Source organism: Sciurus carolinensis, chromosome 13, assembly GCF_902686445.1.
Source record: "Sciurus carolinensis chromosome 13, mSciCar1.2, whole genome shotgun sequence".
NCBI lineage: Eukaryota > Metazoa > Chordata > Mammalia > Rodentia > Sciuridae > Sciurus > Sciurus carolinensis.
In genome coordinates this window covers 45,115,027-45,138,321 of record NC_062225.1, presented here as the reverse complement: position 1 = coordinate 45,138,321, position 23,295 = coordinate 45,115,027, and the positions used below count along the sequence as shown (strand labels likewise).

The 23,295-nt window shown below is 36.1% G+C and overlaps 1 protein-coding gene across 1 annotated transcript in view; it reads left to right on the top strand.

The window, feature by feature from the left end:
• Positions 1–20,632, top strand: part of Vrk2 (VRK serine/threonine kinase 2) — a 207,763-nt gene extending 187,131 nt beyond the window's left edge. The window contains exon 15 of the transcript XR_007104759.1: positions 20,523–20,632. The gene's annotated coding sequence lies outside the window, so the exon portion shown is untranslated. The remainder of the gene's footprint in view (positions 1–20,522) is intronic.
• The last annotated feature ends 2,663 nt before the right edge of the window (positions 20,633–23,295 follow it).

Genomic DNA, 23,295 nt, shown 5'->3' with positions numbered 1-23,295 from the left:
ATTAATTCTGCCTATCCAAGAACATGGGAGATCTTTCCATCTTCTAAGATTTTCTTTAATTTCTTTCTTTAGTGTTCTGTAGTTCTCATTGTAGAGGTCTTTCACCTCTTTTGTTAGATTGATTCTCAAGGGTTTTTTTGTTTTTGTTTTTGTTTTTGTTTTGAAGCTATTTTGAATGTGGTAGTTTTCCTAATTTCTCTTTCAGAGAATTCATCACTTATAAATAAAAATGCAATAGATTTATGAGTGTTGATTTCATATCCTGCTACTTTACTGAATTCATTTATGAATTCCAGAAGTTTTCTGGTGCAATTTTTCAGCTCCTCTAAATATATAATCATGTCTTTGGCAAATAGTGATAGTTTGAGTTCTTCTTTTCCTATTTGTATCCCTTTAATTTCTTTGGTCTGTCTCATTGCTCTGGCTAGAGTTTCAAGGATAATGTTGAATAGAAGTGGTGAAAGAGGGCATCCCTGCCTTGTTCCAATTTTTAGAGAGAATGTTTTCAGTTTTTCTCCATTTAGAATGATGTTGGCTATAGGCTTAGCAAAGATAGCCTTTACAATGTGGAGGTATGTCCCTACTATCCCTATTTTTTCTAGTGCTTTGAACATGAAGGGGAGCTGTATTTTATCAAATGCTTTTTCTGCATCTATTGAAATAATCATATGATTCTTAACTTTAAGTCTGTTGATGTGGTGAATTACATATTATTGATTTCCGGATGTTGAACCAACCTTGCATCCCTGGGATGAAACCCACTTGATCGTGGTGCACTATCTTCTTAATTTGTTTTTGTATATGATTTCCCAGAATTTTGTTAAGGATTTTTGCATCTATGTTCATTAGGGTTGTTGGTCTGAAGTTTTCTTTCCTCCATGTGTCTTTGTCTGGTTTTGGTATCAGGGTAATATTAGCTTCATAGAATGAGTTTGGAAGTGTTCCCTCCTCTTCTATTTCATGGAATACTTTGAGGAATATTGGAATGAGTTTTTCTTTGAAAGTCTTATAGAACTCAGCTCTGAATCCATCTGGTTCAGGACTTTTCTTTGTTGGTAGGCTTTTAATGACTTCTATTTCTTTGCTTGAAATTGATCTATTTAAATTGTGTATGTCCTCCAGATTCAGTTTGGGTGGATCATACGTCTCTAGAAACCTCTCGATGTCTTCAAGATTTTCTATTTTGTTGGAGTATAGATTTTCAAAGTAGTTTCTAATTATGTTTTGTATTCCAATAGTGTCTGTTGTGATATTCTCTTTTCATCATGAATTTTAGTAATTTGAGTTTTCTCTCTCCTTCCCTTTGCTAGTGTGGCTAAGGGTTCATCAATTTTGTTTATTTTTTCAAAGAACCAACTTTTTGTTTTGTCAATTTTTAAAATTGTTTCTTTTTTTAATGTCATTGATTTCAGCTCTGAATTTAATTATTTCCTGTCTTCTACTATTTTTGGAATTGATCTGTTCTTCTTTTTCTAGGGCTTTGAGCTGTAATGTTAGATCATTTAATTGTTGACTTTTTCTTCTTTTATTGAATGCGCTCCATGCAATGAATTTTCCTCTTACTACTACTTTCATAGCATCCCAGAGATTTTGATATGTTGTATCATTGTTCTTGTTTACTCTAAGAATTTTTTTTAATCTCCCCCCTGATGTCTTCTGTTATCCATGCATCATTCAATAGTGTATTATTTTTTGTCCCAGTGTTGAAGTTGTTTCTTTTTTTTATTTTATCATTAATTTCTAATTTCATTTCATTGTGATCTGATGGAATGCAAGGTAGTATCTCTACCTTTTTGTATTTGCTAAGAGTAGCTTTGTGACATAACATATGGTCTATTTTAGAGAAGGATCCATGTGCTGCTGGGAAGAAAGTGTATTCACTCGTTGACGGATGGAATATTCTATATGTCTGTTAAGTCTAAATTATTGATGATGTTACTTAGTTCTATGGGTTTTTTTTTTTTTCAATTTCTGTTTGGAAGATCTGTCCAATTGTGAGAGAGGTGTGTTAACGTCACCTAGTATTATTGTGTTGTGGTCTCTTTGGTTCATGGAATTGAGAAGGATTTTTTTAACATACATGGATGTGCCATTTTGGGGGCATATTTATGATTGTTATGTCTTGCTGATTTATGTTTCCCTTAAGCAGTATGAAATGTCCTTCTTTATTCCTTCTGACTAACTTTGACTTGAAGTCAGCTTTATCTGAAAGGAGGATGGAAACCCCCGCTTTTTTTCTGAGTCTCTGTGTGTGATACGTTTTCTTCCCATCCTTTCATCTTTAGTCTGTGGGCATTTTTCTATGGGATGGGTCTCTTGAAGGCAGCATATTTTTGGGTCTTTCTTTTCAATCCAATCTGCCAGTCTATGTCTTTTGATTGATGAGCTTAGGCCATTAACATCCAGGGTTGTTATTGAGATATGACTTGTATTCCCAGTCATTTTGTCTCATTTTTGGCTTTTAACTTGACTTGGTTTCTCCTTTAATTGGCTATTCCTTCAGAGTAGTTCCTCCCTTTGCTGACTTACATTGTTGTTTTACATTTTCTCCAGATGGAATATTTTGCTGAGAATATTCTGTAGTGTTGGCTTTCTATTTGTAAATTCTTTTAGCTTTTATCATGGAAGGATTTTATTTCCTCGTAAAATGTGAAGGAAAGTTTTGCTGAGTATAAGATTCTTGGTTGGTATCCATTTTCTTTCGGAGCTTGAAATATGTTGTTCCAGGCCCTTCTTCTTTTAGGATCTGGGTTGAGAAATCTCCTGGTATTCTCATTGGTTTCGTCCTAAGGTAATCTGATGCTTTTCTCTCACAGTCTTTAAAATCCTATCCTTATTTTGTATGTTGAGCATTTTCATTATAATGTGCCTTGGTGTGGATCTGTTGTAATTTTGTACATTTGGTGTCCTGTAAGGCTCTTGTATTTGATTTTCCATCATTCATCAGATTTGGGAAATATTCTGATATTATTTCGTTGAATAGATTACTCATTACTTTGCTTTGTATCTCTATGCCTTCCTAAGTCCCAATAATTCTTAAATTTGGTCTTTTCATGATATCCCATAAACTTGGAGGTTCTGTTCTTGATTCCTTACCATCTTCTCTATTTGGTCAACTTTGTTTTCAAGATTAAATATTTTGTCTTCATTGTCTGAGATTCTGTCTTCCAAGTGATCTAGTCTGTTGGTTATGATCTCTACTGAGTTTTTAATTTGATTTATTGTTTCTTTCATTTCAAGGATTTCTGTGTTTTTTTTTTTTTCCAGAATCTCTATCTCTCTATTGAAATGATCTTTTGCTTCCTGCAATTGTTCTTTTAACTGTATTGGTGCGATCATTCATTGCCTGCATTTGCTCTCTTATCTCATCATTCGCTCCTTGGATCATTTTGATTATGTACATTCTGAACTCCCTTTCTGACATTGACATTTCTTCTGCTGTTGTCATTGGGTTCTATTGATATAGTATCTAGGTTTTTGGGAGACTTTCTTCCCTTGTTTTCTCATGTTGTTCATGTATCTTCCCCTCTAGCAGTGCAAATCTGAGGTATTGCAGTTTCTCCCCTATATACTTACAGTATCCCTGCAGGTTTCCCATACCTCACCTTGAAGTGAGAGATCAATATTAGCAGTACACCTTATAAACAATATGTGTCCTTAACACAAATAGTCCCTATTAAGATATTAACCATGTCGTCTTAATAAACAGAGATGATGAGGTCAAATTATTATTTACAGCATAACCAATAGGTTTGCAATAAGGACCACAATTTCTAATGGTGGACAAAGAGGATGAGGAGGGGTATAGGATATAACATTAATAAGATAAAAAGTGAGTCTATAAAGGTACTGTTGTAGGAATAGTGATCGCAGAATTAAAAGAAATATGTTATTAGCTTGAGAAAAGGGAGAAAGAGTCTCCAAGGAAACAGATATAGAAGAGGAAAATAGAGTGATAAAAATATTAATAAAAAAAGTAGGAATATAGTATGTATAACAGGAAGAATCATAATAATACTAGTAATTTTAAAATTTTGCAATAAAATTATACTGTACTGTTCAAACTTAAATATTTTAAATAGCAGTTGCAATAGGTGACTACAATGGACCAAAGTATTAGCATACTTTTATTGTTTAAGAGATCCAGAAAACAATATTTGTGTCGAAAGTAAATTTGCTTCTCTCATAATATATTTTCCATGTGCTTCAGATATATTTGGTTCATTAAAATACTTTAAACCTGTATTATTTTGTTATGCTAATGATTTAAAGAAATTTTTGCAGATGTTTACGAAATTTAACATTAAATAATAATGGCAATAAAATAGAAATATATATCTGATGCACTTAATAATTACTTTGTACCAAACCATCCTAATGAACTTACCTCATAAAAAAATCTATTTTAGTAACTAAAATAAACTAATGATTACATTTAGATATTTTGATTACTTATCTTTTCAATAATCCTGACTATGAAAAACTTTTTCTATTAAAAATATAGTCAATTATGGACATAACCAAAATTATTTTATTCACTGAATCAAAAGCGTGTGTGTGTGTGTGTATGTGTGTGTGTGTGTGTCTGAATGAGATAACTAAGGCAAAAGAACACAATTGACCTGATTTATCCAAATTTGGAAATCTTCCAGTGAAGTTTACCCAATGCTTGCCAAATCTCCACTATATACTATCATTTTCAGGGATGATGTGCATTGCAGTCCTAATCTCCTACAAGATTAACAGGCATTGTCCCACCCAAGATTGCTGTTCGTTGACAGTGCTTACCTGTAAACTTTTTCTGTGATTTGCTCTTTGCTAAAAAGTGAGCTGACTGTCCCAGAGTCAAGCCCTGTCTCTAGGGTAGGGCTTATTTAATGACCACTCTTGCAGAGGTATAAAGGACTCTCCTCTCCACATGGAGGATGATTCTGAAGGGCTATCTCAGTTTCAGAGCATCTCCTGCAGTCATATGAGGACCCATGGTCCATCTTCTCCCTCCACTCTGTCCTGCTTCTTTCCCTTCCCTTCCCCAACAGGTGCTGATCCCACAAGAATTCCTGAATAAACTTCCTCCTAATAAAGTTTCTTTGCCACAGTCTGCTTCACAGAGAACTCAACTTGTGAACATTGTTAACTATCATTTTAATAAATATATGCACAGGATAACTGCTACCATTATCTAGGACTAACAATCTAATAAGGATGATTACTTTCACCTGTTTAGTTTTCAGAACCTTTCATGCATGTTCTGTCATTGGGCTTTCCAGTTACACTGTAAAGTGGCTGGAGCAAGGATTACTATGTACATTTTACAGCTTTTTGAATCAAAGTTTGGAAAGAAATAACTTCTGAATTCCAGGCAGAAATTAGTACTCAAATTTTCTCCAACTGTGCTCCTTTGCTTGTAACACCACTTTTCTAAAAGACCCTAATTCACAATTATGCAACTCTAACTTAAAGTTTTTATATTTCCCTAGTTCAAAAATTACAGTGACTTTCTACTCATCCTGGCAGTAAGAAATTCCAGTGCCATAACCATAGGCAGATCTTGTCCCCAAGCCCATTGCCCACACATACATGATTTTGCCTCTGTCCTTTCTTCTTTTCAATTACTGAGCACCTGCTATAAATGAAACGTAACATTTCTTGAGAACTTACGATGTGCCAGGCATTTTAGTAAATTCTTTTTATGCATAAACTCATCATATCCCTGTGAAAACTCTGTGATTTTAATTTTATCACTTCTATTATATAAGTGAGGAAACTGAAGCTTAGGGAACATAAATGACTTGCCCAAAGCCACACAGGTAGTATGTCCCAACACTGGGACTCACACTCAGGTGGATCTAATTCCAGAATTCATGCTCTTTGCCTCTGTACTAGATCTCTGTGACAAACAAGAGATGCATGAGACATGACTCCTACTTTCTAGGATTTACTGGATGGTATAGGAAGATACTATAACACTGGATTGTACCTTATAATAGCTTTATTGATATATAAATCATATATAATCTATCCACTCAAATCATACAATTCATTTAAACAGAGTTGTGTAGCATCACAATTTTAGAACATGTACATCCCTCTAAAGAAAACCTCTATTTATTAAGTGTCATTCCCCATTTCCCTTACCCCTATCCTGAGCCAACCACAAATCTGTTTCTATACATTTACCTATTCTTTACATTTCATATAACTGGAATCATGGAATAGATGGATTTTTCCTGACTAGTTTCTTTCATTTAACATAATGTTTTCAAGGTTCATCTATGCTGTACCTTCCACCAGACCTCAATCATGATTGAATATTATTCCATTGTGTGGATTTCATATTTTATTTACGTACCCTTTCATCAGATCACAGACATTTTGGTTGTTTCTACTTTGGGGCTATTAAGGATAATGCTGCTAAAAACATTCATGTCTGATATTTTATACAGATCTATGTTTTCATTTCTTTTGGCTATTTACCTAAAGTAGAATTACTAGGACATACGGTAGTTTTAGAGAGACTTAACCTTTTAAGAAAAACTTCCATCCTGTTTCCCAAAATAGTTCACCTGTTTAGGTTTCCTCCAGCAACTTATGAGCCCTCTAATTTTTCCACATTCTCCACAACAGTTATTATTATATCCCAATTTGTTTATAGCCATCTTAGTTGGTGTAAAGTGGTATCTCCATGTGGCTGATCAGCAGTTCCCTAGTGGTTAATGATTTGAGCACCTTCTTATGTGGTTGTTGGTCATTAGTATACATTCTTTTCAGCTTATAGCTCTAATCATGGAACCTTTACACTATAAGCAAGTTAGGGTAAGAGTGATTAGGAGCCCCAGAATTCTGGGTCCATACTGTTCCTAGAGGGGAACCTGTAGGTGTGAGTAGGGATAGGTGGAGGAAGGAGCCTGTGACTTCTCAGCTGTTCTCACGAGAACTTAGCCTCTACAACTTGGAGCTACAGGGGACAAAAAATGCTGGACACCTACCCCTCCCAGTGGTATAGGATCTCCCTTGTCTGTGAACTGAGGGAAGTGGGAACTTCATCTTAGTGACACATATCTAACTGGATCTTCCAAGAGACTTGAGCTGGGGAAGGAAAGAGCAGGACATGGCTCAAGCAACACTGTTGGCACTATTATTGAGAATTAGTTGATTTTCTTGAATAACCATATCTTCCTTTAAGAAGAAACTATACACCTTTAATTTCTGGAGACATTAAATATTTTGCTTTTTAAAATAATTTCCACCAGTTGTGATTATTTTGGCGTGAAACAGTCCCCAGCAGGTCTTTATGACTCTTTATCAGAAGTGAAACTCTCACTTGATTATATTTTAGATGCAAATAGTTAAAGGTGGGAGGGTCTTAGGAATCAAACTGAGTGAATTTATGTCCAGACTCAAAGTCCACTAATGTATAACTTTGGGCAGATTATGTAAGTCCTCTCTTCCCTTGATTCCTCCTCTATAAAATATGGAAAAACATAAATTATATATCTTGTTTTAGTCAGCTTTTTTTTTTTTTTTTTTTTTCTGCTGTGACCAAAAGACCCAACAAGAACAATTTCAGAGTAGGAAAATTTTATTTTTGAGCTCATGGTTTCAGAGGTCTCACCCCCTAGACAGCTAGCTCCATTCCTCGGGGCTTGAGGTGAGGCAGGATATCATGGCAGAAGACTGTGGTGGAGAAGGTGGCTCAGGACATGATCAGGAAGCAGAAGGAAAGATACAAATTCACTAGATACAAATTAAAAACCCCAAAGGAACACCCCTAATATCCCACCTCCTTCAACCACACCTTACCCACTTTCAATTATCAGTTATCACTCAGTTAATCCCATCGGGGGATTAATACACTAATTGGGTTCAGGCTATCAGAACACAATCATTTCACCTCCAAGCCTTTGAGCATTGCCTCATGCATGAGCTTTGGGGGGACATCTTAATATCTAAATCATAACATATCTCTAGGACTGTTATGAGGATTAATGAGCTATACATAACATGGCTTAGTACATAGCTCTCAACAGATGTCAGAAATTATTTATAATAATTACTTTAATAGTAGTTATCATTATTTTTATGGCCCACCACGAATTAAACATGTAAGGTTTTTTTCTTCTTTTCCTAGTAAAAGAGATGCCTACAGAGAAAAGTTACTCTGAGGCACTGAAGTTAGTTCCTCTTTCCAAAGGGAAGTGTCTATCTTCTCTGGAGTAGTTGAGCCAAAAAAAGAAAAAAAAGCTCAGAATGTCTACTTAGCTATTTTACTAGATAAATATGTAAATTACCCAGTGTGTGTGTGTATATACATATATGTGGTCTATATGTACTTTATTTATTTAAATGGTATATAAATTAAATATTTTTCCAAGATCAAAAGTGATCACTCCTCACTCCTGAGAGTGTGGACATCCAAGGGTAGTAGATCCAAGATCACAAGAAGCAGACACCTGAACTGACTTTAGTGTGGTGCTTCTGTGGTGGCCAGGGTGAGGGGTAGTGAGTAAAGAGAAGGATGTTTTGGACCCTATGCCTGGAAGACCCAAACCTTAAGATATGTGACTCTGGGAGCCCACTGAAAGTTATACTGGCAGAATGGACCCCTGACAGAAGATGTTTCTCTCTCCAACTCTAGAGCAGCCCCAGTAAAGTGGTGCATTAACAGCAGGTCTATGTAATAGACGTAGTAGTAGTTTCCAGCTGGAATGTTGACCCCAAAGCCCAGAGGATATTTGGCAATGCTTGGGGACTCATGTGAAGGGTGGTAGCAGTGGATAAAAACCAGGGATATTACTTAGCCTCATACAATATACAGGATGGCCTCTATCTATAAGAATTATCCAGAATAAAATGTCAATTCTTGAAAAATTGTGTGAGCGTATGCCTTGGTTGAAACTCTTCCCTATTAAGAGGTGGATTCGAGTTCTTCAGTGCCAGGCTTGGTTACCAGCTACACCCATCAGACCCTATGCTCTCCCTACTTGGTGTGTATGACAGCCAGGGCTGGCTGTATCCTTCTGAGCTAACAAACAACTCCAAGTCTCAGTGGCTTAATACAAAAATATTTCATTTCCTGCTCATGCTACGTTTGAATACAGGTTGAAATGCTCACCACACAGGGACTCTGGCTAATAAAGACTCCATTTCAACAAGTGTTGATCCAACAAGTAGCTTCTACTGGGAAATCATTTCTGCTGACCTCTCATTGACCTCAATAAGTACCAGTGCCACTTCTTCCTTCAAGTGGGCAGAAATATATATGCCAACTATGTGCTTAAAAGGAGAACCAGGATATTTGGTCAACAGTTCTCATGGCTAACACAGAATGAACATCCTTCTGACTATCCCTTTCAGACAGTATAAGCCTCTAGAAACCTTGGAAAATAGAGAGGAAAGAGCAAAGAGGGAAATGTTGTTTTTTTGTTTGTTTGTTTTTCTAGGGTATTTAAGGTTTAATCTAGGCTATTCATTGAAAAGACAATAAGTAATCACAATAGTACTCTGTTTGTAAAGGAGTGCATTAAAGTCCCACTTTGGGACCCGTGCACACACTACTGTGAGGTCAGAATAATGGAGATCAGTACTACCTGATTTGGGGGTCAGGAAGGATTTTATAACTTAATTGCTTTTAGCTTGGTTCTAAAATATGGGTTAGGTGTTCATCAAGTGAAACAAGTTCTTCCAAAAAGAAGCTGAATGAGAATTACAGAAATATTAAACAATCTGAATGTTTGGGGAAACTGCTGTGAGGTGCTCACTGGTAAGGAATGACAAGATGTGAGGTTGAGTAGGTAGGGAAGAATCGCCTCAGAAAGAATCTTATACAGTGGCAGTAGACACTGGGCTTTTACTAGCAACCATACAGAACTATGGAAGCGTTTTTATTTGTTTTGGTGCTAGAACCCAGGGACTCTCACTTGCTGAGCATGTACTCTAACACTGAGTTATATTCCATAAAGGGTTTTAATCTAGGAATTTATCTGATAGTTTTAATTTGTAGAAAAATATCTGTTATGTCTGTGAGGGGTGAATTAGAAGGGACAATAGAGGCAGGAAAGTCAACCAGGAGACAATTCCCATATTCCAGGGAACATCATGAAAAAAGTTCATGAAAACAGAGGTAGATCATACCTTCTCAGCCCTCCTTTGGCTTTTCTTGATCCAGTTAAAAACTAAGGTACCTCAGTGCTTGCTACTGAACCCTCTTCTCATCTTTTTCTTTCATTTTTTTAATTGTTATTTTTGCAGACTGCATTTTGATTCATTGTACACAAATGGGGTACAACTTTTCATTTCTGTGGTTGTACACAATGTAGAATCACACCATTCACGTGATCATACATATACATAGGGTAATACTATCTGTCTCAGTATACTATCTTTCCTTCCCCCACTCCTCCCACTACACAATCTAAACTTCATCCATTCTTCTCTTCCCCCACCCCACGACCCCTCCTCATTATGTATCATCATCTACTTATCAGAGAAAACATTTGGCCTTTGGTTTTTTGGTCTTGGCCTATTTCACTTAGCATGATATTCTCCAACTCCATCCATTTACCAGCAAATGCCATAATTTTATTCTTTTCTATGAGTAAAATTCCTGTGTATATATACCACCGTTTCTTTATCCATTCATCAATTGAAGGGCATCTTGGTTGGTTCCACAATCTAGCTATTGTGAATTGAGCAGCTATGAACATTGATGTGACTGCATCACTGTAGTAGGCTGATTTTAATTCCTTTGGGTATAAACTGAGGAGTGGGATAGCTGGGTCAAATAGTGGGTCCATTCCAAGTTTTCTGAGGAATCTCCATACTGCTTTCCATAATGGTTGCACCAATTTGCAACTTCACCAGCAATGTATGAGTGTGCCTTTTTCTCCACATTCACACCAACACTTATTATTGCTTGTGTTCTTGATAATATCCATTCTAATTGGAGTTAGATGAAATCTTAGGATGATTTTAATTTGCATTTCTCTATTACTAGAGATGATGAGCACTTTTTCATATATTTGTTGATCACCTGTATATCTTCTGTGAAGTGTCTGCCCAGTTCCTTAGCCCATTTATTGATTGGCTTCCTTGTATTTTTGGTGTAAAGTTTTTTAAGTTCTTTATAAATTTTGGAGATTAGTACTCTCTCTGAAGTGCTTGTGGAAAAGATTTTCTCCCACTCTGTAGGCTCTCTCTTCACCTTTTTGATTGTTTCCTTTGCTGAGAAAAAGTTTTTTAGTTTGAATCCATCCCATTTATTGACTCTTGCTTTTATTTCTTGTGCTATGGGAAGGAAATCTGATCCTAAGCCAACATGATGGAGATTTGAGCCTACTTTTTCTTGTATTTGGTGAAGGGTCTCAGGTCTAAATTCTAGATCCTTGATTCATTTTGAGTTGAGTTTTGTACAGGGTGAGAGATAGGGTTTAATTTCATTTTACTGCAAATGGATTTCCAGTTTTGCCGGCACCATTTGTTGAAGAGGCTATCTTTTCTCCACTAGTGATTACATTTAATCTATGGGTATTAAATGCTTTCCATTGGCTGATGATTTCCAAATTTATCTTTCTAACCCTAACCTTGCATACACACTTTATGATATGTTCACTTCAGCTGTCTATTTATTATCTCAAATTGTTTGAGATGGGCCTCTTTGATCATTTCATAACTCCTAATGGAACAATTCACTTAGTCAATAAGCATCGATAGATACTGAAGCCATTAGTTAAAGGGTATTTACAAGATGCAATACTATCAACTTTATAATAGTTGAATCAGGACATGACACCTCTAAAATAAAAGCGGGACACCATATGTTATATGTCAAAGGACATGCTACCATGTGAAGTATAGAATCAAAATGTTTGACCCCAAATTATCAGGCTTTTGGCTATAACTTCTAGTTTACAGAAAAAAAAAAAAAAAAAAAAAAAAAAAAAACACAGGAACAAGCTAAATGACATCAGGAGGAACTGATTGGGCAAATTCAAAATGCAAAGTATACAATAGGAAAACCGACCCAATTTCTTCATCCAGTCAATGGCATGCAAGTCAAAAAGGCAGGGAGGGGAAATGATTGTTAAAGTTTAAAAGAGACTTAAGAAATACAACATTCAAGAGCAATACAAAATCGTGTCTAAATACTCATTCAAACAATTATTCAAGAATACATCCCTCATAAGGAGATTTCTGAATTTCTAAAGTATAGATAATGGTACAAACATCCAATATCAGGAAGAGTGGAGAGAAAATTAATAGATTTAGTATATAAAATGTTAAGATGTAGGTTTTTGTTAACACTCTATGTAGAAATGACCGTAGTCAATAATTCTCAATTAAGGGCAATTTTGACTCCTAGGGGACATTTGGCAATATCTAGATTAATGTTTGGTTGTCACAAAAAGGGAGGGGAATGTTATTGGCATCCAGTGGATAGATACCAGGAAATCTGCTAAACATCCTGCAATATTCAAGAGAGCCAACACAACAAAGAACAGTCCGGACCAAAATGGCAACAATACAAAGGTTAAGAAACCCTCAAGAGGTAACTAAATAAAAGCACAAAGAAGATTTTTACTATGAGCTTGGCTGTTCCTGATAAGCGTAACAATATTTGATAATACCTTTTACATTGTGTAAGCCTCCAGATTCTTGGAAAAATGGGAGGAAAAGAGCAAAGAGAGAAATATTGTTTTGGGGGCTGAAGCTCAGAGACAGATCTTAGGAGGATTTATAAATGTAGGCTATTAGCATAGTACACAGGTGTTAATAGAAATCTAAAAAGTGAATATAAGAACTTCTGTAGCAGTAGTTTTTCAATATCACCATAAATAAAAATCAGTTGGGCAGATTGAAAAAAATATGCAGATGCCTAAACTAACCCCAGAGATTCTTTTTTAAGTGTATGAGAGTGGTGTAGTGGTGGTGGTGGTGTGTGTGTGTGTATTATAGGCATCTTACTTTTTAACCCCCCATATTATTTTATTATACAGAAATGTTAGGAATCTAAGATTTCTTTATTTCTGAACATAAATGAGCTATATTTGTTATTATGCATTCATTCCTAAGACGTACTGCATCCATGGAGTGTTTCAGGCAGCTGACTATAGTTTTCTAGGTTTGCTAAAGCAAACAGGAACCCACTGTTGGCCTCATTTGGTGAAATAAAAGGCCAGAAAGTCCTTGGCAGACTCTAGAGGGAAGAATTTAAAGACTCTGGAAGATAGGAAAGTAGATTAAATGTATTATGTGATGTATCGTACGTTTCACCCCTACATCCTGCCAGGGCCCTGAAGACTTCTATCCATTGCCAATAAAAATAGAGAGAAAAGGGAAATACCCAAATATTTAAAAGTGCTCTTCTGGCTCTGTATTTTCCTGGACTGGGAATGCTTGTGGAAGGAGCTACAATAAAAATGGTATTCCTGATCTCAGTGGGAATGTGAGAAGCCGGCTGTGGCCTGGCCCAGGTGATGACTATTAACAGTCTGAAGCAAAGTGGGTATTGTTTTAATAGCCAGATGCTACACTCAGGGATCAGGGAATGGCTTCAGTAGCAGAAATCTCTGACTGTGGTTAATTAATCATGGGGTCCCCAGGAATGAAAGAGACAGACAGCCAATTAAGGTGTGTCTTGATTTATTTAACCAAAGCTATTCTTGGTCTGGTGCACAGAGGCCTCACTGGAGCCAATGTACTAGAAGATTTTGAGTTCACAGACCCAACATCACCCAATGAAGGGCAGGCTAGTGCCTATGAGGAAAAATCCTGCTGTAACACTACAGAGGCAAACTGTGAACCTTCTGCCTTGTCCTTCCTAATGGGGCTGGCAGTCGTTAACCTAAATACTGGAGCATTGAGAGGAAAACGCTCAAACCTGGGAAATATTTTGTATTGGCTTGAAGTTATTACTGATTCTTGGAAACCTGGAATTCCACTGTAGTCAGTTGACAGTGGTGGGGATCATTAGGGAACTCAAGGTGATAAATGGAGTTCTGACCCGAGTTTATTTCACGGTAGACCAGTAGAACCCCCCAAAGCATGTTAGAGTTATATCCTAACAGCTGGAGTGAATTGTTGGAATGAGCATTTTTGGAAATTGGCAGAATCCACACATAGTTTCCCTGACTTATAAAGTAAGGACTAATATTTTATTAACGCCAGATAGGGGTCATTTGGCATTCTCCTTCCCTGCCAAAATAGGCAATTAATAGGAGTGCTACAACCCTGAAAGTTGCTCCCTGAAAGGTGTGTATTTGAGGATTAATTTAGTGATGGCTTTTTGCCATCTGATTGACTCGGAAGAATTACAGCAGATTATTGGAAAACAAAATCAGTAGAGGCTCTAGCTGTCCCTGCATTGTGGTGATTTCTTCTTAATAACATAAATTAGTGTCTCATTTAGCATTTCTTGATCTTGCCAAGACATTTTATCTTCCATTTTGGTTTATAGCCATCACCAGAAATTTGCAAATCTTCATCATACCTCAGGGATATGTGTACAATCTAGTGTACAATCTAGTTTGCTGGAAATTTGCTAATATTACATTTTGATCCATTACCCACAAAATATGCTGATAAGACATCATGAATATCAGAAAGCAGAAACAACCTTGGATGATTTCATAAATAGAGTATGACTGTAAAATTCTGTAAAAATAAAGAGAATTTATAGGACAGGAAAATGCCTGGATGTTTGAGGACCTGTGGCATTCCAGGCTACTGCTTTCAACATGGGTATATTAATAGTAGATATAACATATGTATATGTCTTGTTCTGACCATTAACAAGATTATCTGAATTTTGTCCACTTATATTTAGGATCTACCATAAAAGAAAGCTTAGTATCAAGTCCAGGGCTTCAATGCAAGTCATTCTGTCAATAGGCTTTGATGATCTGGAAGCAACAATAGTACTTGACTTTCTTATAGTGGACACAGATACTGAATGGAGAATCACTTAACTCCACATAGGAGAATACACTGAGAAGGGCCCTCAAGTTTGGTCAAAGGCCATGCCCTCTTTGGTACTTTACATTTTATGAGAAGGTTCTGACTTGATAGTAGTTCTAGAGAAGACTAGATACCATGGGATTTCATTTAGCTGATGCTGCCAGTAATAAACTAAGTGCTACCCAATCATTGCAACCATCAGTGAAATCAAGGGGACAGGATGCAACATATTGGCAACATATCTGCAGGATAATCTTTGCTGTTTGACCAGTGACCTCATCAATTGAGTGGTGTTGGGGTAGGAGATCTGATGAAGGCAGTTAGAAAGGAGAAAATGGAAAATGGGAGAGGACATTGCAAATGACAGGAGATGTAGAATTTTTGCCATATGTCTCTAAAAACCCAGATGAAGCAACAGATGATAGATTTGTAGCTGCAACATGAGCAAATGTTTTTCTTCATCATACTGAATCTAAGAACAGAAAAGTAGAATTAATCCAAAATCAGAATTGGAGATAGGTATCTGTAACTTGTAGCACAGCCTCAGGGGAGTTGTTGCTCTCCCTGAAAAAATTGTTTTCCAATGTTGGTAACTGTTATGGTTTAGATGTTAGTTGTTCCCCAAAAGCTCATGTGAGACAATTCAAAAGGTTGAGTGGTGAAATGATTGGGTTATGAGCGGCTTAACCCAAGCGGTATGTTAATCCTTTGATAAGGATTAACTGGAGGCAGGTAGGGTGTGACTGGAGAAGGGGTCATTGGGGTTGTGCCTTCAGGGTATATTTGGTGAACTGAGCTTAGTCTCTCTCTGCTTCCTGGTGCCCTGCCCTGAGCTGTTTCCCTCTACCACACTCTTCCGCCATGATGTTCTGCCTAACTTCAAGCCCCAAGGAATGGAGTCAACCTCCTATGAACTGAGACTTCTGAAACCATGAACCCCAAATAAACTTTCCACCTTAAAATTGTTCTTGCCAGGTCTTTTGGTCACAGCAGTGAAAAAGTTGACTAAAACAGTAACTTTTCAAAAAAAAATTGCAGAGTTAATTGTAAAGATTATGATGAGAAGACACAAGGAAGTAGTGTAAGACTATGACTTGCATTAGAAAGATAATTTGAGTTTGTTCAGTTCACTAACAATCACTGCACAGGTTCCTTCTTCTGATGTCTGAAGCTGGCCATGCCAGGGTTAGTGTAGTAAAACAGGGTGTAAGGATTGAATATTCTGGTCACAGAGTGGTTACAGAGATATATTGTTGGGTCTATGCTAAATAGAAAAAGAAGTAATAGTTGATGAACTAAAAAAGATTAGAATGCATGGGTCAGCAAGGTATACCATTGCACCCTGCCTTCCTCTGACCAGATATGTGTTTTTGACCCTCTCATACTCAGCCTTGACTCCTTCTCATGTCCTTGCCCCTCTGGAAATCCCTGCCCCCACCAACCAATTCATATACTAGAACTTTTTATAAACCTCACACAAAACTCATCTCCAAAAAAGTGTTTTCATAATTACCCTAATTATACCTTAATTTCAATCTAACTTTAATCTATTCTTTAATCTTGTACTGTGTGATGACTGCATTATAGTCATTTGCACTTATTGATGTTTCCCTGAAACCGTGTTTTTACTTGTTTCATGTGTATTTGTTCTCTTTCCTTACCCAAACTGAATAATTGCTAGCGAGTACTCTAAAGTGGTACATTCAGTAATGTCCTTGCTGATACAAAAGAGATGCTAAAAATGTTTGGTTTGGTTGAATCACATGGATAGGTCTGAACTGTTAAGTCTGAGATGTTAATGAAAAATCTAAATTTTGTATTTGTATTGGAGATGAAAAGTAAAATCTAAATTTGAAAGTAGTATTTACAATTTTTGTAAGCATAAACTGAAGCATACAGGAAAGATATTTTGGTCAAGAGGTAAAAATTGTAAGCTTTGAAAACGCAGAAGCATTGGAACAACAACAACAACTAATCAACTTTAGAATGTTTTGGTTTGAGATTCAATAAAGAAGCATTAGCAATACACAATTAAGATTATACTAGAGAAATAAAAAAGATTATACTAGAGAAAGAGTAATAGTATCCATTTGTTAGAGAAGACTTCATCTGTAATTGAAAACTGTATGGAAAAATATTGAAATTGTTGACAAAGAGGAGAATGTAAGTTAATCCATGGTGCTGTTGGTACAGTTCTCACATCACCAGTTGTTTCGTCCTTTTAATACTGACAATATTAGTTGTTTGGTACCAACACTTTTCACAGGGCCCTTCTTATGAACTGAGTCCTTGAATTCAAATAGAATTAATTTTGGCAAATGCTGTTTTGTAATGTCACAGAAATATTTCCCCTGGGTGGGGGGAACCCTTTGTTTACTTCATCTATAAAAAGATTTTGACAGGGCTTGATAGACTCTGTTTTTTAAACTACCCTCAAAGTAACCTGCTATTTGCTTTGGGTTTATACACTCTATAAGAAGTATCAAAGATTATTAGCATTTCATTTTCAAAGATTGTTCCATGGCAACTCAAAAACTGGTCCATTGTAGCCAAGCTTCATGGCACACACCTGTGATCCCAGTGACTTGGGAGACTGAGCCAGGAGGATGATGAATTTGAGGCCAGCTTCTGCAACTTAGTGAGAACTTGTCTCTAAATAAATAAATAAATGGGATTGGGGATGTTAGCTCAGTGATACAGTAACCTGGGTTCAATCGCCAGTACCACAAACTACAGCTACAACAAAAATGGTCCATTTTAACCACTTGCAAAGGTCATTTAAGTCAAATCTAAGAGTCATACTTTTTAAAAGTTTATTGAATATAATTTACATAGCTAGGAATAGATTATGGATGAATTGCTCATTAGAATAGGGTTTTATAGAGGAATTCTGCATTGAGGAAAGATGGGACAATTTAGGTGATTCTTCTGATTCTTTTGTGCTTTTTTAGTCTATAAATGAATGAGAAAAAGCACCAGGCTAGAAATCACGAGACCCAGGTTAAGCCACAACCTTCCTTATGAATGTGTGTGTGTGTGTGTGTGTGTGTGTGTGTGTGTGTGTGTGAAAAATGTGGCACATGCACTGACTTTTATAACATGGTTCAGGGCTTATTATGAAATTTTTATCACAGAAAAATTTTAAATTAGATTACCAAAACACTATAAATACAGACCAATAGCCCAAAATTAGAAACTTTTTTCATTATTTGGTTTCTATTAAAATTGACTTTTATATCAAATTTTAGCTATTTTAAGATACTTTAAAACTTAACTTTTAAGTTTGGAAATTCTGAACAAATTGATTCACGTTGCTACTTTATGTTGTTAGTATAGACTCTGTTTTTCAATCTTTAAGAAAACATCTCAAAGAACACTGTAATCTCACCTACTAGCAATAGATACTCTTCAACAGTTGTGTCTTTTATTTTTGTAAAAGCAATCCATATCTATATGAAGATCAAATTTCTGTTGCTACATGTAATAGTTATTCATGAAATCTGGTCAGATTGTTCAAACTATCTTATTATAGTAACTTCCAAATATAAAACTTTTGGGATCCAGACTGTATCAGATCATAAATATGTTTATCCTGAGGTAGATAACAAGTCTAATTTCCCATAAAGTTATTCTTATCCAATTATAATCCTATCTCATGAAATTTACTATATTATAAATAGGTTCCTTAAGGCCAGGGATATGTATTATATTTGTTTCTATTCCCTAAAACAACTAAAATTATGCTGTGCAATAATAAACATTAAGGAAATAACTGTGTGATGAATTTATGGATGAATATTATAGTTTCTAAATTATGTGAAAAGATGAGAAAATGTGAGTGCTTTTCCACATTGCACAAAACATGACTAGGTACTCTAACCTGTCAAAGAACTGCTGTTAACATTTCCCAGGTTTCATAAGGAAACTCTACCACTTCTAGGAAGGAAAGAGTAATCATGTTGAGACTATTAAATTTACATTTAATGCTTCTCCACCAGGTCCATCACTGTGTGAAAAACAAAACTTAAAATTCACAACCTTAAGTCAGTTCATTTAGGATTATCACTAGAGATATATACCACACTTAAGAAGTTAGCAAGAATAGTTCTCTAAATAATATCCTAGCTGGTCCCTGCTTCTATGCTTGCCCCTCTGTTGCTAACACAAGCCAGATCTTTCAAAAATGGGAAACATATCATGTCACTGTACTACTTGAATCCTTCCAGTAGCTCCTTATTTCAAACAAGCAAAAGTCCAAATCTCCAGAGAGTTTGCAAGGACCCATGAGATCTCTCTGGATCCTCTTTTTCCTCTCCTATATCATTCTCTACTATTCTCATTGCCTTGGTCACAGTGACCACTGTGCTATTACTTGAACACACCAGACATGTCCCATCTCTGTGCTGGTTATTCTCTCTGCCTGGAATGATGATCTCCCGGATGACTTCTTCTTGTCTTTCCTTCCTCAGGTTGTGGTCCAAATATTACCATTTCAAAAATCTCTATTTAAATTGTTCTACTTTTCATCCCCTCAATACTTTATTTTTTTGTTCAAAAATATTTATTTATTTAGGGTGCTTCATAGTCCTTGCCACAATGGAGTTTGCATCTCACTGAAGAGACAGCTAAAACATACTACCGCTGTGATATCTATCATAAAGGGGTAGAAATTGATAAGTGTACAACCTAGACCTGACTTCGTCTGAGATATAAGGTACAAAGTCTCATGGGAAGTGACTAATCTGAGATGTGTAGGAGTTTGCTAGGTTAAACAAAGAAGAGGATAATAGGCATAGGAGTGTCAACCTGAGGTAAGAAGGATATGATATTTTCAAGAAACTAGAATATAAAGAATAGGAGTCTGAAGAGAAATAAAACAATTCTAATATATGAGATGGGAGATAGGCCTTAGAAGACCTTGAAGTCAATGTCATATAAAAAACTTTCACTAAGGGTTATAGGAAGAATTTGTGAGACTTTAAGCGAGGGAATGAAAGGATTATACCTCAGTTTTTAGGGGGAAAATCACTCACACAGTATATAACATTATTTGATACATAAAATCTCAACTGGCTGTGATGTTGACACAGAAGGGCTGAGGTAAATGGGGTCAGTTGGGAGGTGAGTTAGATAACTACTTCAGCTAACTACTAACTAGGCAATTAGAAGTCTCTAGTGATATTTTGAAATGTAGGGCTATGTTTTAAGTTTGGCTTTTCACCAATTCCAAAGAACCAAAGGCTGAATGTTTTCTCTGATATGCAGATGCTAATTCGCAATGGGGGTGGGGCTAGGAAGAATAGAGGTACTTTGGATGAAACCAAAGAGAGTGAAGGGAGGGGAGGGGATGGATGGGTAGGAAGGATGATAGAATGAATTGGACATTATGACCTTATGTGCATATAGGATTTCATGACCAGTATAATCTTAGATCATGTACAACCAGAAGAATGAGAAGTGATGCTTCACTTATGTATGATGTGTCAAAATGCTTTCTATTGTCATATAAAACTGATTAGAACAAATTAAAAAAATGGAAAAAAAAAGTTTGGCTTTTCATACATTAGGGAAGATGGAGAAAGAACAATTGAGGAGCTCTTCAAGCAAACTGGTTAAGTTATGATGATGCTTGGACTGCAGTGGTGGTAATGAAGAAGGGAAGAGTGGGAGAATTCAGAAGACAAAGACAGAATCAGTAAGTCTTTTAATTTTAATAGACTAATGAGGTATGTGTTAGCTAGCTTTTTGGTCACTGTGACCAAAACATCCAACAAGAGCTACTGAGGTGCAGAAAAGTTTATTTTGGTTCACTGAAGCTCTAAAAGAAGTTAGTTCATGGTGGTCCAACTCCATTGTTCTGAAACCTAGGTGAGGCAGCCCACCAATGTGGAGGGACATGGTGGAGGAACACTATTCATGACAACAGGAAGCAGATCAAAGGAAGAAGGGAAGAAGCCACAGGTAAGAGGAACCTTTCCAGGGCACACCCTCAAGGACCCACCTCTTCCAGTCTTGCCCCAACTGCCAACAATTAGCACCTAGTCCAAACTAGGGTGGACTGATTAGTTACAGCTCCCACAATCCAATCATCTCACCTTTGAACATTCCTGCATTTGGGAAATACCTCATATCTTAACCATAACAAGATAAGCTGGGCATAAATGGAAAAGGAGATGGGATGTTATACAAAGTTCTGATCTCATCTCAGTCTCAGAAACAAATTCTACAAAGGGTATATATGGTATTCCTGACTAATGTGTATTAGACCTGGTTACCTAATGGGCTACTCTATGATTAACTTCGCAGTCTTGAGCCTAGAAAAAGCACCCAGGTGCTTTTTAATTCCCTGGGTCCCCAAACACTTATTCCAGGACAGTTTGAAGTGTAACACATTTGTAAAGACAGATACAATGCAAAGTGCCTATGAATCAAAGGACTTTTTTTTAATGGTTTTTTCTATTTAGTTATACATGACAGCAGAATGCATTCTGATTCATTGTACACAAATGGAGTACAACTTTTCATTTCTCTGGTTGTAATGTTCATGTAATCATACATGTACATAGGGTAATGATGCTTGTCTCATTCCACCATCTTTCCTTTCCCCTCCCTCTCCTCTCCCTCATTTCCCACTACACAATCCAAAGTTCCTCCAATTCTTCCCTTAACCTTCTGCCCCCCTGTTACATATCAGCATCCACTTATCAGAGAAAACATTTGACCTTTGGGTTTTTGGGAGTGGCTTATCTTACTTTGCTTGTGACTTTGCTTTGAAATATAAACTATGTTCCTGGTGGTAAAGGCAATAAAGAAATATTTATAATGAGATGACAAAATCAAATCTACTTAAATTTTTGGAAGTTTTATTTTATAAGGTATATATTATAATAAGTATTGTTTTTATGAGTGAGGGAGACTAAAAACTCTGTATTTGGATCAGCATTTAAATATTTAAATAAAACACAAACTCTGCTCACACAACTATTGCCAAAGTATGTTCAAAGTAAAAACTGAAAAAAATATCATATAAAGAGAAGAGGAAAAAAGAACTAGAAAATATTTAATATAAAGAGAAGCCAATAAGGAAAATTAAAAGGAGGATTTTTACAGGGGAAAACAATTTCATTTTATTGTAAAGACCTAAATGAATAAAAGAAGACTTTGAATGTGAGGATGATTAAAAAGACAAAATCATTAGCTAAAGATATTTACAAGTTTAGACTCTTTCATTTTGATTGTAATTTTAATTAGCTGGACACTGGGGGGGAAGAAAATGAAAGCCTACATCATCTACTTACTCTTTAAATTGCATTCCACCTTAATTTTCTGCTCTTCAGTTCTTAATTTTCTCTATTTTTGTTCTAAGTAATCTGGTTATCAGGCTAAAGTGATTTTCCCTCAGCCAGGTTTAGTATTCAGTATTTGCTTCTGTGAACCAAAAGTTCACTCCATTGCTTTAGTTTTTATTCTTTCAATAGCAAAAACTCTCTACAGGTAACTTTTTTCAGTCTTTTGTCTATACAGCAGGGTGCTTTGTATACCCATGACAGTTAGATGACTAATAACAAAGGCTCCTAGTTTTAAAATAATTATGCTCTATTTACACAGTTTTCCACAAAATTTACTCATAAAATTTAGAAAGCTGCAAAGCTTTAGAAAGCTGTAGTTTTATTGTTCATTAAAACCATTTTTTTCTATGTGCAAGCAAGTAGCTTGTGTCTGTGTCTGACAAAATAGAAGCTGAGAATTCAGTATCAGCTAACTGAGTCCAGGATTTGGTGTATCTGAATAGTTTTTAAAAATTACATTAGTATAAAACAAACACATCTATTTAGAATAGCCTACATTAGAAAGGGTTTGTCTTCAAGATATTATCTGACTTTTTAGCAGGCTATTTATTTTGCATTTGTTAAAGAAAACAAAATAAGCATAGCTAACTGGGTATCATGTGTCTCTCAATTTGTCCAAAAGAAATTCACTCAAATAAGCTGAAGCAACAATGTTGAAGTGCCTTGAGGCCTGTGGTTGAAAGGCACTACCTAAGTGGTGACAATTATTGTTATTATTCTGCCATGGATAGAGTAACACTTGGCTTCTGCAATTATTGGACAATTTCATTTTGCTCTCCCATATCTCAGAAACAATCAAACCAGGAGTCCTCAGCACAGGAGCCATACACTCAAAATAGAACAACACATCTACAGTGATAGAGATTATAAAAGTGACTATTTTAGTAATTAAACACCCCCAATACAGCATCGACTGACAGTCATAGCCATCCAGGATGGAGTGATTTAAGGGATGGCAAAAAAAAAATCTCAGCTGTACATCAGCTGTGTT